General features: G+C 42.4%; 1 long non-coding RNA gene across 1 annotated transcript; it reads left to right on the top strand.

The window, feature by feature from the left end:
• Nucleotides 1-13,484: 13,484 nt before the first annotated feature.
• On the top strand, nt 13,485-15,212 carry LOC138371983 (uncharacterized). Its single transcript, XR_011230607.1, has 3 exons — nt 13,485-14,369; nt 14,595-14,721; nt 15,104-15,212. It is a non-coding gene; the product is annotated as an uncharacterized lncRNA (long non-coding RNA).
• Nucleotides 15,213-15,459: the final 247 nt, after the last annotated feature.

Raw genomic sequence — 15,459 nt, 5'->3', positions numbered from 1 at the left:
CAGAATTTGCATTTAAGAACAGGGTTTTGTAAATGTAGTTGACACAAGAGAATGTGTGGAGGGAGTTAATATTTAGCAAGTTTAGGGATTTAAACAAGGGAGCTGAGTGTTGTCTGAAAGCAGAGTTTGTTATAATTCTGATAGCAGATTTTTGCTGGTTGATGATGGGCATGAGGTGGTTTGCAGTGGCTGACCCCCATGCACAGATACCATAATTCAGATAGGGATAGATTAGTGCATAATATAGTGAGAGGAGAGCAGAGTTAGGAACATAATATCTGATTTTAGAGAGTATACCAACAGTTTTAGAGACTTTCTTAGTTATGTGTTGAATGTGGGTGCTGAAGTTGAGTCTCTTGTCTAGGAATAGGTCAAGAAACTTTCCATCATTTTTATTACTAATGTTAATGTTGTCTATCTGTAGCTGAATTGCATTCGATGATTTGCTTCCAAATAAGATGTAGTAGGTCTTTTCTATGTTTAGTGTTAGTTTGTTAGTTGACATCCATAAGTAGACTTTTTTAAATTTATTATTCACAACATTGTTTAGTGTATGTGGGTTGGAGTCTGAATAGATGAGGGTAGTATCATCAGCAAACAGTATAGGTTTAAGAATATTAGAAACATTAGGCAGATCATTGATATATATAAGAAATAGAAGAGGTCCTAAGATGCTGCCCTGTGGCACTCCAACGGTTATTGGTAGAGTGGAAGAGGTTGTATCATTGATGGTTACATATTGGTGTCTGTCACTAAGATAGGATCGGATATAGTCCAGAGCAAGGCCTCTGATTCCATAATGATGGAGTTTATGTAAGAGGTAATTGTGATTAACACTATCAAAGGCTTTTCTTAGGTCAATGAAGAGTCCAATCAGAAATTCATTTTTGTCAAGGGCTGAGTAGATTACGTCAAGGAGATTATAATATAATGATTGCATCATTGGTGCTCTTGTGGGACCGGAAGTCAAACTGGCAGGGGCTGAGTATGTCGAATTTTACGAGGTAGGAATAGAGCTGTTTGTAGATAATTTTTTCAAATATTTTTTATAGAATTGGTAGGTTTGATGTTGGTCTATAATTGTTTATGTCCGCCGAATTACCTCCTTTATGAACTGGCGTTACTCCTGCTTTTTTAAGGATATCAGGGAAGGTATGACACTCTATGGATTTGTTGAACAAAAGAGCTATAGGTGGCGCAAGGGCATGGGAGGCGCTCTTGTATACAATGAACGGAATTTCACTGATGTTCCCTGCCTCGGTTTTTAGTGAGTGTATGATGGACATAACATCTGTCGGGCTGACTGGTGAAAGGAGAAGAGAGGCTTGGATAGCTGCCTGAGAGATATGTGTTAATATGTATTCACCTAATTGTGCTTGCGGGGGTTGAGCTTTGGTTCTTTGGTCCCGCCTCTCAACTGTTTATCAACTGGTGTACAGATTCCTGAGCCTACTGGGCTCTATCATATCTACATTTGAAACTGTGTATGGAGTCAGCCATACACAGTTTCACAGCCATACATGTGTCTAAGTCTGTGGGATTGAAATTGAATTGAAATTGAAATAAGTTTATTGAGGTAAAATACACACAAAGGGATGAGGTAGCTCAAGCTATTCTCACCCCATTCAGTACAACGTATTAATATATACATAGACACACTAATTACTAATTATTAATAATTACATAGACACACATCACAAATAAACACATTACCAAACATTCTGAGAGGTAAACATATACATTTCCTCCTTCACAAGTAGTATGGTATCAGACGTACACACAAATACTTTTATGACCTAGGTATACTGTATAGACAATTTGCAAGACACCTACAGATAATTCAACAAAACATTACAATCTTGGTGCAAAATTCGTATATCTCTCAAGAATATCATCAACCTTTCCGTTGTGACACATCCAGGCTATTTGTTCAGGAACAGCTCCTTATCTCAGTGTTTCTATATACATTAATCAACGGACAATCAAGAACATAATGGGCAAGGGTGTGAGACCTTAACATACCACATAGTTTACACTTCGTGTCATTATCATGAACATCTATCCCATATTCCCAGTAATATTTGTACCCAAGCCTGAGCCGCATGTACACAGAGTCACTCCAAGCATTTCTCCTTTTACCATAAGTGAAATGGGTGTTTTGACTCACATACATGTAGTGTTGCATGGTTTGACTACTCTCATACATTATCTCTCTCCTCTCCACTCCTGCCTGTGCCTGAATATTTCTGATTTTGCTTCTTATTTGTCTCATTGTGAATTCACATTCAATGTCAACTTGTGGTTTTGATGTGGCACGTTATTTGGCCAAGTCATCCGCCACCTCGTTGAGCACTATTCCAACATGAGATGGAATCCACATGAATTTCACACTATAACCTTTCAGCTGTATCTCAGTTATTCTTCTCTTACAGTCCTCAACTATAGACATGAAGACTGGGTTTCGACTGTTTAAGGACTCCAGTGCTCCTCGGCTATCGACAAATACAAAAACATTTTTGTCGTCATGACGTACTTCCTCCAAACACGCCAGAATGGCCTGCAGTTCAGCTAGTGTGGATGATATATAATTACTAAGCCGGAGTTCAATTATCCTGTCCACAGTCCCAAACTCCGTGTAATCCCTTATTTTTTTTTTTTTTTGAGATATATACAAGAGTTGTTACATTCTTGTACAGCCACTAGTACGCGTGGCGTTTCGGGCAGGTCCCTGGAATACGATCCCCGCCGCGAAGAATCGTTTTTTCATCCAAGTACACATTTTACTGTTGCGTTAAACAGAGGCTACAGTTAAGGAATTGCGCCCAGTAAATCCTCCCCGGCCAGGATACGAACCCATGACATAGCGCTCGCGGAACGCCAGGCGAGTGTCTTACCACTACACCACGGAGACTAAATACGGCTGGGTGTGGTGCATTAGGACACCACACCCGGCCCTGCCATCCTCCGCCACCGACCCGTCGCAATATACATGTAAACTGTTGCCTCTTGGTAACTGTTACGGACCCGAATCCAGCGTCCGAGCACGGAGCAGTGACGACCGCGCCATCTGTGGGTCAGCTTCCGAAACCCCCTCCCAATGGACGACGACACCTGGCAAGGACGAAGTGTACCGGCCACAAGGGCCAGTTTCCAGTCCTGTGCAGCTCACAACACAGCCGCTGCTGACCTCTGGTGAGGTGGTGCTCAGACGACGACGCCATCTATGGAGTGGATACGTCGGGCGTTTGTGTCTGAGCCTGTAAGTGAGGTGCTTTAGTGTGTCCCTGTTATTGATGACGTGTCTGCTTACAAAGTCGACCTGGGACTGCTGTAAGGGAAGTTGAGTCTACCCAAGGCAGCCGTCCCCATACCTTGTGCTTTGCTGCAGCAGCTGTGAGTCGCCTCCCGGAAGAACACTGTGGTGTTACCCTGCCAGTGAAGTGGCAGTTGAAGGATTGTCGTCCCCGGGACCGACTGCTGGAGACGATTGACCACTGGGGTATTCTGGACAGGAAAGTGATCTGTGGTATCACACGAGGCTCCTGACTAGGGCGCTACCCTAGTATCGCTCGTGGAGTGGCCTGAACAGCATTGCTGATCCGGAACCTGCCAGCAGCTTGCTGGACTTGTGGTTGACGGCCTCCATGGCGGTGCCCCCAGTGGAACTGTGTTTTGGCTGGCCTGGGTCAGGGGTAGACTCAGCTTGATCGAAGGATTCGTCAGGAGACCACGAGAGCATCGAGGACTTGGCACCGAGAGGATCCAGCGTCTTCAGGAGAAGACGACTGTGTATATACTTCCCCTGTGTAGTGTTAATACCCCTCCCCCTGTGTAACTTTTATATATTATTTATTGGTGAAGGTATTAATTATAATCTTAAGCTTTTGCCTTTCTTTCCCTTCCCCTTTTATTTTACTTGCGTCACGGATCTCATCCCTTGAAAGCCACTACTGGCTTGGGGCCAGATACCCTTCCTCTAATAACATCAGAGTAAGAACCCAGTTGCGACCCGAGAGGGCCGTAACAGTAACAGAGATATCATGCTTCCATACAAACACCGTAATTGTCCCGGTTCATGATGAATCTTTTTCACCTTGAGGGGTACAATTTTGACATCTATTTTCTGTACTTTCCAGGGAGCAGACATATTACACTGTCGAGAGGGTTTACAGCAGTCAAGTACGTCGTATTCCCTGAGGTCATGAGCTAATCCTCTCGTGTAGCGTGTCTCCCTCAGTTTCCTGGAAGTGTGTACGTCACTGTTACGACCCTGGGTTCTCCAGTGGAAACCAGAGGTCAAAATTGAGCTATTAAACTTTCTAGTAGTACAAGTTGAGTGCAACTCGAACGGCAATTGTTTGTATCTTCCCTGCCAGACGTAAGACTATTATTGTTTCTCAAAGAGCATTTAAAGACTGAGCTGGGGGTTGATTATTAAATAATAACATAGGCACCAACTTTGCTTACTAATACTTTCTAATCATTCATAAAGTAACAATACGTTGCATAGGGGAAGATCTTTAATGTGCTTAGCTGCACGATCAATTAGGCTCCTTCCAGCACCACGACATGAGGGAGGCCAGCTGGTCGCTAGGAGCTCTCTCTTCTCTGGCTGGTATTCGTGCGGACGAGACCTACTCTGTGGCTGCACCCCTAATCTCCTCCCTTCTCCTCTTACTTATTTCCCTTACCCTAAGTTCCTGTACCCTTAAGTTAAGTATTATATGGTGTTAAGTGTGCCTACTCTGGTAGTAACGATTGGTGAGACCTGGGGATAGTATTTTGCCAGTGTTTGGGTACCCCTAAGTGTTGTGTTTTGTATTAGGGTCCCACGTGGTTTCCCTACCCTAAGCTGCATCCAGCTTCAGTGCTTATCCAGTAGTACTTTACCCTAGCTTGTTATTAGTGTAAACCTTGTATCCTGCCTAAGTGGACCAAGGCTTTTAACGTAAGATAGTGTGGTAAAGTTATTATTATTGTTATTGGTGTGAGTGTATATGGGGGGTTGTTAAGGGGTTAATAAATAAGTACATGAATTACAGAGTATCCCTTCTTCCTATGTGGGAGCGCATTGATCAACCCTTAGACTAACATATATGGTCTAGTAGCAAGTTATTACTACTGTGGATAGTTTATTTTGGGGGCCGGGCCTTTTAGCTCTCCCATATTTGATACTCTTGTCTTCTAACTACCCTTACCCCTTAATAGTACCAGTACCCCATAGAAGCTCCACACATATATGTATAACAAGTGGGGGCCTGTCCCGGAGGAACATTATAAGTGTAAAAAATTAGATTCTTGAGTGCCAAAATTAAATTTTTTTGTTTTCCGCAGAACGGTTGTGTGCTAGCCTAGGGTCCAGCTCATCTAGCAAAGGACATTCTTGCACTGACTGGACACCCAGCTGGATCCCTTCACGATTAAGGTTAGTGTGGCCTTGTGTTAGGGGCCGTGCAAATTTTTGTTTTTTTTCCAATTTTTATTTTTTAATTTTTTCTTTGGCTGGAAGCTAAAATTATTAGTGATGTCTTCTGAAATGCAAAGACTGGCAAGGGAGCCTTCAGCAGTAGAGATAAAGAAACTTACCAAGTCTAATTTAGTATTGTTAGGCAAGGAATTTGACCTAGAATTAAATGTCGCAGATAAAAAGTGGACTTTGGTGAATGAAATATTACAACATTGTATTGATGAAGAACTATTGGCAAGTGATACACCTTTATGCCAGCCTAGCCAAGCAGAAAGTGCAACTCATAGGGAGAGAGAATTAGCTTTAGAGTTAGCAAAAATAAAATTAGAGGAGCAAAGACTCAAAACCGAGGAGGCTAGAATTAGAGCGAATGCCACTGGACCTCCACCTGCCGGGGATTCAAACCCCAGGCATTATGAGAAAAAGCATAATTTGCCTGAATTTTCCGAGTCAGACCCTGAAAGGTTTTTCAACCATTTTCAGAGATTGGCCATGTCCATGAACTGGCCAAAGGAAGAGTGGGTGAAAATCCTACAGGGAAGACTTAGGGGTAAAGCACAAGATATTTTTATAAACATGCCTGACGACGAGTGTTTCGAATATGATAAAGTCAGGGAATGTATTTTGCGGGCATATGAAATTACTCCTGAAGCTCACCGCCAAGTTTATCGCAACCTTAGGCCTACTCACAACCAACCGCTCACTGAATTTGTGAATGATCAAATTCGATTATTTGATAGATGGATTCGCTCGGCGAAAGCCGAAACATACGAGGCTCTCAGGAACTTAGTTTTAATGGAGCATTTTATAGATATTATGCCAGAGAACGTATCACATTACATTAGAGGAAGGGTAGAGGTAAATTCTAAAATAGGGGATTTGGCCAAGTTGGCAGAAAACTACCAATTGGCGGGCAAAAGGCCCAATAAAAATAATTATACCCCACAGAGTAGCAAAACTTATACCCACAGCCAGTCCAGACCAGCTCATTCTAACCCTTTACCTAATGCACCTTCTGTTTCAGACATAACTAACCCTGTTAAAGTGTCTAGCCCAACGGCACCTAAAGGTGAACCGAAGGGTAATTCTGTTAGTAATGTAATGTTAAAGACTGTACCTCTCTCAACCAGTTTAAGTTAAAAGCGAAGCTATACCTAATAAATTCCCTGTAACCTACCTTACCCTTCTATTGTCAACCAATGTCTGTTTTTTTCTTTAAAGAGTGCTGTTTGTCGACATAATTGTATTTGTGCTGCTTTTTCATCTATGTTTTCATTTCTTGTTTTCATTCTACTCATTATGCTCAATTAGTATTAAGCTTGTCATTTAAGTTTATCATGCCCGAAACGCTTTGCGTAATAGTGGCTTTAGGCATTGTATGTACTAGCTCTACCTATAAGTCAAACAATCCATGTAAATATTTATTGTATGTATGTACCTTACCTAAATAAAATTGTATTGTTGTATTGTATTGTATTGTCTCTTCTACCCGACGTTTTTGTGGTCACTGTAATCGTTCAAACCACAATATTAGCCGTTGTTGGCAACTGTACCCAGAAAAAAGACCCTATGCTCTAGTTGTGACACAGGGCTTGAGGCCTTCGGAAGGGTTAGGGAGTAAGACCTCCAACCCACAGTGGTTGGACTTGCTTACCCCATTCTTATCGAAAGGGAGACTACTTTTGTCTGAAGGTTCTTCCTGGAAGGACGTGGTGATCTTCCGAGACACCGGTGCCATCCAGACTTTAATTTTAGAGAGTGCATTGCAAGGTGCCAACACTCTCGACACTGGAGAGGTGGTACTGGTCGAGGGTGTCACTAGTGATACTCGGGCAGTACCCCTCCATAAGGTTACCCTGGAATCTGATTTCCACAAGGGTGTTTGTACAGTCGGAGTCACTTCATACCTACCTTTCCCTAATGTTGATGTAATAGTTGGTAATGATTTAGCAGGGGATAAGGTAGGGGACTCCAGACTGCCTATTATGTTGCCTACCCCTAAGGTTTGCCTGGATCCACCCGCCGCAGAGGATAATGCTGTGTACCCTGCGTGCGCGGTGACCAGGTCTATGGGACTTAAATGTAAGGGCAGCCCTGTGCTTGCCAAGGTGGTAAATCCCGAGGTCACGAGGAGCTTTCCGAGTGGTGAAAACCAAGTGGACCTCGCGGACACATTCATGGCCCGACTCGATGACGTGGCCGAGGACATTGTGGAGAGCCTGCCACCGCCATCTACCGAGAGTAGTGGGGAGGTGGAGGAGAACACTGTTGAGCTTCGGCCAATGGCATCTGACCAAGGCCTAGATGCCTCCTTGAGTGAGTTACAGAAAGCTGACCCCACTCTTGCAGATTGTCATGAAACAGCCGTCTCTATGGAGGAAATTGTAGACGCAGCAACTGGGTACTACTACAATGATCGGATTTTGATGAGAAAATGGAGACCACAGAGTGCTCCCTTGTCAAATGAGTGGGAGGTAGTCCACCAGGTTATGTTGCCGATCTGCTATAGAGAAAGAGTTTTGGCAGCTGCTCATGATGATCCTATGGGGGGACATCAAGGTATTAATATTACGTATCACAAAATTTTAAAGTATTTTTTCTGGCCCAAGCTGAAAAGCGATGTGGCAAAATTTTGTAATGCGTGTATTGTTTGTCAACTGGTTGGGAAACCAAACCAGACTCCACCTAAAGCTCCTCTAAGGCCTATTGTCGTGCCAGAGGAACCATTTTCTCATGTGGTAATGGACTGTGTTGGACCATTACCGAGAACTAAGTCTGGTAATATTTACCTAATCACGATGATGTGTATCACTACTCGTTACCCAGAGGCTTTTGCTGTAAGGAACATCCGAGCAAAAACTGTTGTTGCTCGTATGTTGCAATTTTTTCCACTTTTGGACTGCCTCGGGTCGTGCAAACTGACAATGGTACTAATTTTAAGTCTGATGTTTTCGAGCAATTTTGTAAGGAACATGGAATAACTCATAAGGTTTCCAGCCCATACCATCCACAGAGTCAGGGGGTAATTGAAAGTTTCCATCTAACTCTGAAGCAGATGTTGAAGACATCGTGCGAGAGTTCCCACACCTTCTGGGATGAGAATTTACCGTATGTTTTGTTTGCGGCTAGAGAGGGATTACAAAGTTCAGTGGGCTGTTCTCCTTTTGAGTTAGTCTTTGGCCATAAAGTTCGTGGACCCTTGCAAATGTTACAGGAGAATCTGTTAGGGAACGTAACGTTATCCGAAGGTTCGGCTTTCTTTGCGCAACACCACCAGAGACTCAAGGACTGCAAGGCGGCTGCATTTAAGTATCTTGGCAAGGCCCAAGAAAAGATGAAAGAACGTAATGATGCTAAATCTAAGTTACGGGTATTTCAGCCTGGCGACCCTGTCCTGGTATTAAAGCCTCGACTAGGGAACACTATGTCCCACAAATACGAAGGCCCCTACATTGTGACAGAAAAGACTGGGGACCTCACGTACAAAGTGAGGCACTCTGACAAACGTAACCAGGTAATGCTCATACATGTAAATCGACTGAAGAAGTTCCAGGGCCCCAGGCCCATTGCACTAACCAATGTTTCCATTTCCAGTGAGAGAGGGGATGATTGTTCTGGGGACCCAACTAATCTCATTTTCAATAATTCTAGTTCTGTGAATGCTGTGGAGGGACTGTCCCATTTGCAGATGGCCCAACGTGAAGAGGTGCAGTCGTTGGTTGATGAATTCTCCAGTCTGTTCGGGGAGGTCCCGACCCAGACTGATGCCATTTGCCATGATGTCGAGTTGACGGACTACACTCCCATTCCCGTTCAACCCTATCGGATGAGTCCAGAAAAGAAGGCCATCGTACGGAAGGAGGTCGACTTCTTGCTCCAGCACGGCCTCATCCGGCCGAGCCAGGGCTCTTGGTGCTCGCCCTGCCTTTTGGTCCCCAAACCAGACGGCTCCTGGCGATTATGCACCGACTATCGGCAGCTCAACAAGGTGACCATTGTGGATGCCTATCCGCTGCCCCTCCTCGAGGACTGCATCGACGAGTTGGGAAATGCCAAGTACGTTTCGAAATTCGACCTCTCGAGGGGGTATTATCAAATCCCACTCACTGAACGTGCTAAACAGCTAACGGCGTTTGTGACACCCGAGGGTGTTTTTGAGTATCAAGTGTTACCGTTCGGCTTGCGTAATGCTCCGGCCACGTTCCAGAGACTCATGAACTCTCTACTCGCTAAGGTGCCAAATTGTCGGGCGTATTTAGATGGTATCGTGCTCTTTGACAGTAATTGGGCTGACCACATAGCTAGGTTACGCCAGTTGTTTGCCATCTTGAAAAGGGCAAATCTTACCTTAAATGCTAAAAAGTGTCATTTTGGCCAAGGCACAGTGACGTACCTCGGTTATGAAGTGGGCCAAGGAAAAGTGTTACCTCGGCAAGATAAAATCAGTGCCATTCTGGAGTATCCAGTACTAAAGTCTAAAAAGGACGTTCAAAGATTTATCGGTATGTGTGCGTACTATCGACGTTTTTGTCAGAACTTTTCCAGTGTTGCCACTCCTCTCACAGACTTGTTGCGGAAAGCCGTTAAATTTAAGTGGTCATCAGACTGTGCAGAGGCATTTAAAAATTTGAAATTGATCTTAGCTTCCGCCCCAGTGCTTGCTAGTCCAAGGTTCGACCGACCGTTTAAAATTCATGTTGACGCGTCTGACTCGGGTGCTGGTGCAGTGTTGTTGCAAACTGGGGATGATCAGGTGGAACACCCAGTATATTATTACTCTGTGAAATTCGACAAGGCGCAACACAATTATTCAGTGGTAGAAAAAGAGGCGTTGGCGCTAGTGTTAACATGTAAAAAGTTCGAAGTTTACCTCACAGGTAATATAGTGGAAGTGTACACGGACCATAACCCACTAGTTTTCCTGACTCAGATGAAGGGTAAGAATAAACGCATCCTCAGGTGGGCGTTGTACCTACAGGACTTCAATCTTTCCATTACCCACCTACTGGGCAGACTCAACGTGATGGCCGACGCTCTGTCCCGGTTGCCTGAATAACATTCATCTGAGCCACAGAAAGCCATTTACCAACTGTCATGCTTTAGTTATTTTTTTTAGGTTCTCCTGTGACATTAAATATTCCGTGTCCAATTTCTTTACTTCCCTGTTCTTTTATTTTTTGTGTTTTTTTCTTTCAGAGAACTCCTTTGTATTTTTTTTTTGCAGAGAAATTGTTTTTGATTGATTTTTTGTTTTTGTCATATGTTTTTTCTTTTTATTCTCTGTATACTCTTACAAAAAAATATGACTACTATTCTAGTAGTCACATTTTTTTTTCTCTGAAGGGGGGAGGAGTGTTACGACCCTGGGTTCTCCAGTGGAAACCAGAGGTCAAAATTGAGCTATTAAACTTTCTAGTAGTACAAGTTGAGTGCAACTCGAACGGCAATTGTTTGTATCTTCCCTGCCAGACGTAAGACTATTATTGTTTCTCAAAGAGCATTTAAAGACTGAGCTGGGGGTTGATTATTAAATAATAACATAGGCACCAACTTTGCTTACTAATACTTTCTAATCATTCATAAAGTAACAATACGTTGCATAGGGGAAGATCTTTAATGTGCTTAGCTGCACGATCAATTAGGCTCCTTCCGGCACCACGACATGAGGGAGGCCAGCTGGTCGCTAGGAGCTCTCTCTTCTCTGGCTGGTATTCGTGCGGACGAGACCTACTCTGTGGCTGCACCCCTAATCTCCTCCCTTCTCCTCTTACTTATTTCCCTTACCCTAAGTTCCTGTACCCTTAAGTTAAGTATTATATGGTGTTAAGTGTGCCTACTCTGGTAGTAACGATTGGTGAGACCTGGGGATAGTATTTTGCCAGTGTTTGGGTACCCCTAAGTGTTGTGTTTTGTATTAGGGTCCCACGTGGTTTCCCTACCCTAAGCTGCATCCAGCTTCAGTGCTTATCCAGTAGTACTTTACCCTAGCTTGTTATTAGTGTAAACCTTGTATCCTGCCTAAGTGGACCAAGGCTTTTAACGTAAGATAGTGTGGTAAAGTTATTATTATTGTTATTGGTGTGAGTGTATATGGGGGGTTGTTAAGGGGTTAATAAATAAGTACATGAATTACAGAGTATCCCTTCTTCCTATGTGGGAGCGCATTGATCAACCCTTAGACTAACATATATGGTCTAGTAGCAAGTTATTACTACTGTGGATAGTTTATTTTGGGGGCCGGGCCTTTTAGCTCTCCCATATTTGATACTCTTGTCTTCTAACTACCCTTACCCCTTAATAGTACCAGTACCCCATAGCCCACACACTGTTATTTATAACAGTCACTCAAGCAGGTCTGAACGCTCTCAAACAGCTTATCCCCTCCTTTTCTCCACATGAAACGAATAGATACTCTAGTGTTAATGTCACGGACTCTATCACACACACTCTGTAAATTTAATTCCATTCTCATTATTTCAATCATTGCATTTCTTTGACATCCAAGAATAATCCTCATAGCCTCGTTCTGTATCAGCTCTATTTTTTAATTCTGCCTTGGCCTGTGTAAGACAATACGGGTGCTGCGTAGTCTATCAGGGACCGAACAGTAATAATAATAATAATAATAATTTTTATTTAGGTAAGGTACATACATAAAGGGAATTTACAAAGTTTGTTGGCTATATAGATAGAGCTAGTACATGCAATGCCTAAAGCCACTATTACTCAAAGCGTTTCGGGCAGGAAAAACATTAATGACTAAAACTTAAAACTAATGGGTAAAAAGAATAAAATGTGTTGAGAACAAATAAAAATAGAGGTAAAAGAGGGGGGAACATTGTTGAAAAAGCAGCACAAATACAATTACAAATTATTACAGAAAATTACATTCAAACAGCGTTGATTTGAAAAAAAAAAAAAAAAACATACATGGGTTGACAACAGAGGGGTAAGGTAGGTTACAGGGAATTTATTAGGTATAGCTTCGTTTTTAACTTAAACTGGTTTAGAGAGGTACAGTCTTTAACATGGTTGGGAAGGTCATTCCACACTCTGGGCCCCTTGATTTGTAGAGCATTTCTGGTTTGATTAAGTCGTACTCTAGGAATATCAAAACTGTATTTATTTCTGGTGTGGTGCTCATGGGTTCTGTTACAACCTTCTATGAAGCTTTTGAGATCAGGATTGGCATTATAGTTTAGCGTTTTATATATGTATAATACACATGAGAGAATGTGCAGTGACTTAATGTCTAACATATTCAGAGATTTGAGTAGGGGTACCGAGTGATGTCTGGGGCCAGAATTGGATATTGTCCTAATAGCAGCTTTGTGTTGAGTAATTAGAGGACGTAAGTGATTTTGGGTAGTAGAGCCCCAAGCACAAATACCATAGTTCAGATATGGATAGATAAGGGAGTAATAGAGTCATCAGGGCAGGGCGTGGTACTAAGTGCTTATGTATAACATCCGCAAGATAGGTACCCCAACACCTTTACCAGAAAAAGCCAGTGCTTTCAGAGGATGCAGACGGGCTTTACATAAGGTGCTGATATGATTTATTTCAGCATTTTTACTCTCACATGTGTATCGAACATACATGCCTAGATACTTGTACTTCTGAACACGGCTCAGTTCCACACCATTTAGAGTAAGTGTTATATTTCTTCGTTTCCTATACTCGTATTTGGTTTTATCTGCATTTATAACTAAGCCTAACTTGTGACAGGTTGTACCAAGTATGTTAAGGGGACATCTCTGCTCAAATCCGAAAAATTTCGAAAATTTACAAAAAATTCTGAAAAATACTACAACGTTCTGGCAACACTGTGGTGAAAACCGTTTCATGTTATCTTGAAAAATAACGTAATTAGAGTCAAAATTCCCGCTGCAAGTTTCCCCATTCCGGTTCTCGCGGCCTGGGTGCGCCGTGGGGTATTGCGTCTTACGTTGTAGCTGTCTAATATTTCGTAATAGTGTTGAAAATAACGTGTGATGCATAAAACAAATATAAACTCACTTATTGACCACAGTCGCGAGTGAGGGAGGGATGGGATTGCTAACATAAGTCAGTCACTCTCTGTGTCCGATAGCTAGCGGATCTATCGTGGACGCGCGCTCACAATATCTCCCAGAATTATCAGTATTTGTGCTATTTTTACTGCAAAATGACGTACAAAACGAAGATGAGGAAAACTCTGAAAGCTAAAAGCATGCTAGCTGCCCGTAGAAGGTGCGAGCTGGCTAGAATCCATGGATTACGCACTTTGACGAGTGAAGATCGTGGAGGCCTCTCAGCCGCGAGTGTGAGGAACTTGTTGCAGACCGCTATCCCCCCCCCCCACAATCCCACCCTCTGCCACCGCACATTCTCCACCTTCTACTCCAGGTCTTGCACCTGCTACTCCAGACGTTCCACCTGCTTCTCCAGGTCTTCCACCTGCTACTCCAGGTCTTCCACCTGCTACTCCAGACGTTCCACCTGCTACTCCAGACGTTCCACCTGCTACTCCAGACGTTCCACCTGCTACTCCAGACGTTCCACCTGCTACTCCAGACGTTCCACCTGCTACTCCAGACGTTCTCGCTCTTGATGTTGCAGGGCCCAGCACCTCAAGTGCTGTTGCAGTCGTGTAATGGTAGAATTTGCCATGGCAATGACAGCTGTCAACTATAACGCTGGGTATGTGATGGGATCACTGAACAACCTCCTCGGTCTACCACAAAGTGACGTACGGGACTGGTACTTGAACAAAAAGGACAAGGATATGCAGAGACCAACGAGACCCACAACCAAACCAAGAAAGGCCCCTGAGGGAGCTGACCCCAGCTATGGCGCAGGTGCCTACTAGTGCCACTCCAGTGCCACCTTGAGGACCCATATTACTGACCAATTATATTAGGTTAGTATGTTTTAGTGTTATATTGTGATATTACTTCATATATATTTGTACATATAAAACTGGTAGCAAATATATATGTATATATATATATATATATATATATATATATATATATATATATATATATATATATACATATATATATATATATATATATATATATATATATATATATATATATATTGTTGTTATTTTTTTTTTTTTTTTTTTTTTTTTATTTATCAGGCGATCTGCATGGAACTTGCACACCTTACTGAACCCATGCCTATCTACAAGGGTGCAAATTTTGAATGATATCGGTCAACATCAACCTCAGCTAAAGGTGGCTGAACTTTAAACTCCGTTTGTGCAGGTAAATATTTTACAATTTTATCTGATTTCACAGACTTTATTTATTATTCAATTTACATGAAACTTGCACATTATATGTAAAGTTTATGCCTCTAAAACATTGTGGTGGCTTTTCTTTCTACGTAGATTTATTGATTTTATAAATATTTATAAATATCATATTAGTGCATAGGATTTTTGGGAAATTTACAAAATCTGTATTATTGCACTAAATACATCTGGGATAAAAATCCACCACACAAATCTTTATTATATAGTAAGGTCATAGCTAAGTTTCATAGAATTGATTTCGGTTCACAATTGTGGCCTGTGAAATGATTTGAACATTGTTGAAAAATTGTCTAAAAAAAACTTTTTTATTTTTTTTCTCCCTCTCTATTTAGGCTGCGATGCTGAAACTTGGCCCAGTTGCAGCACCTTTCACATGTATCAGGATAATAAATTTTCAATGCCCTACAACAACTTTCAATTTCCATCTAGATGACCCCTTAAGAGCAATTTGAATTTTGTTCCCAGAAGTGCCTTGTATAAGAATGTCATCAGCATATATGATCGTCGTAACCCCTGGAGGATACATCTCTGATGCTAATCTGTTCATTAATACATTGAATAAGGTGGGACTTAATACTCCCCCTTGTGGGGTACCTAACTGAAACCTCCGTTCCTCAGACATGTATCCCTGGTAATACACCTGACCTTTTCTGCCTTGTAGATAATCCCTTATCCAGTGTAGCAATCT

The sequence above is a fragment of the Procambarus clarkii genome, chromosome 37, assembly GCF_040958095.1.
Source record: "Procambarus clarkii isolate CNS0578487 chromosome 37, FALCON_Pclarkii_2.0, whole genome shotgun sequence".
Lineage (NCBI taxonomy): Eukaryota > Metazoa > Arthropoda > Malacostraca > Decapoda > Cambaridae > Procambarus > Procambarus clarkii.
Note: the sequence above shows the minus strand (reverse complement) of the source record. Positions and strands in the feature narration are given on the sequence as shown.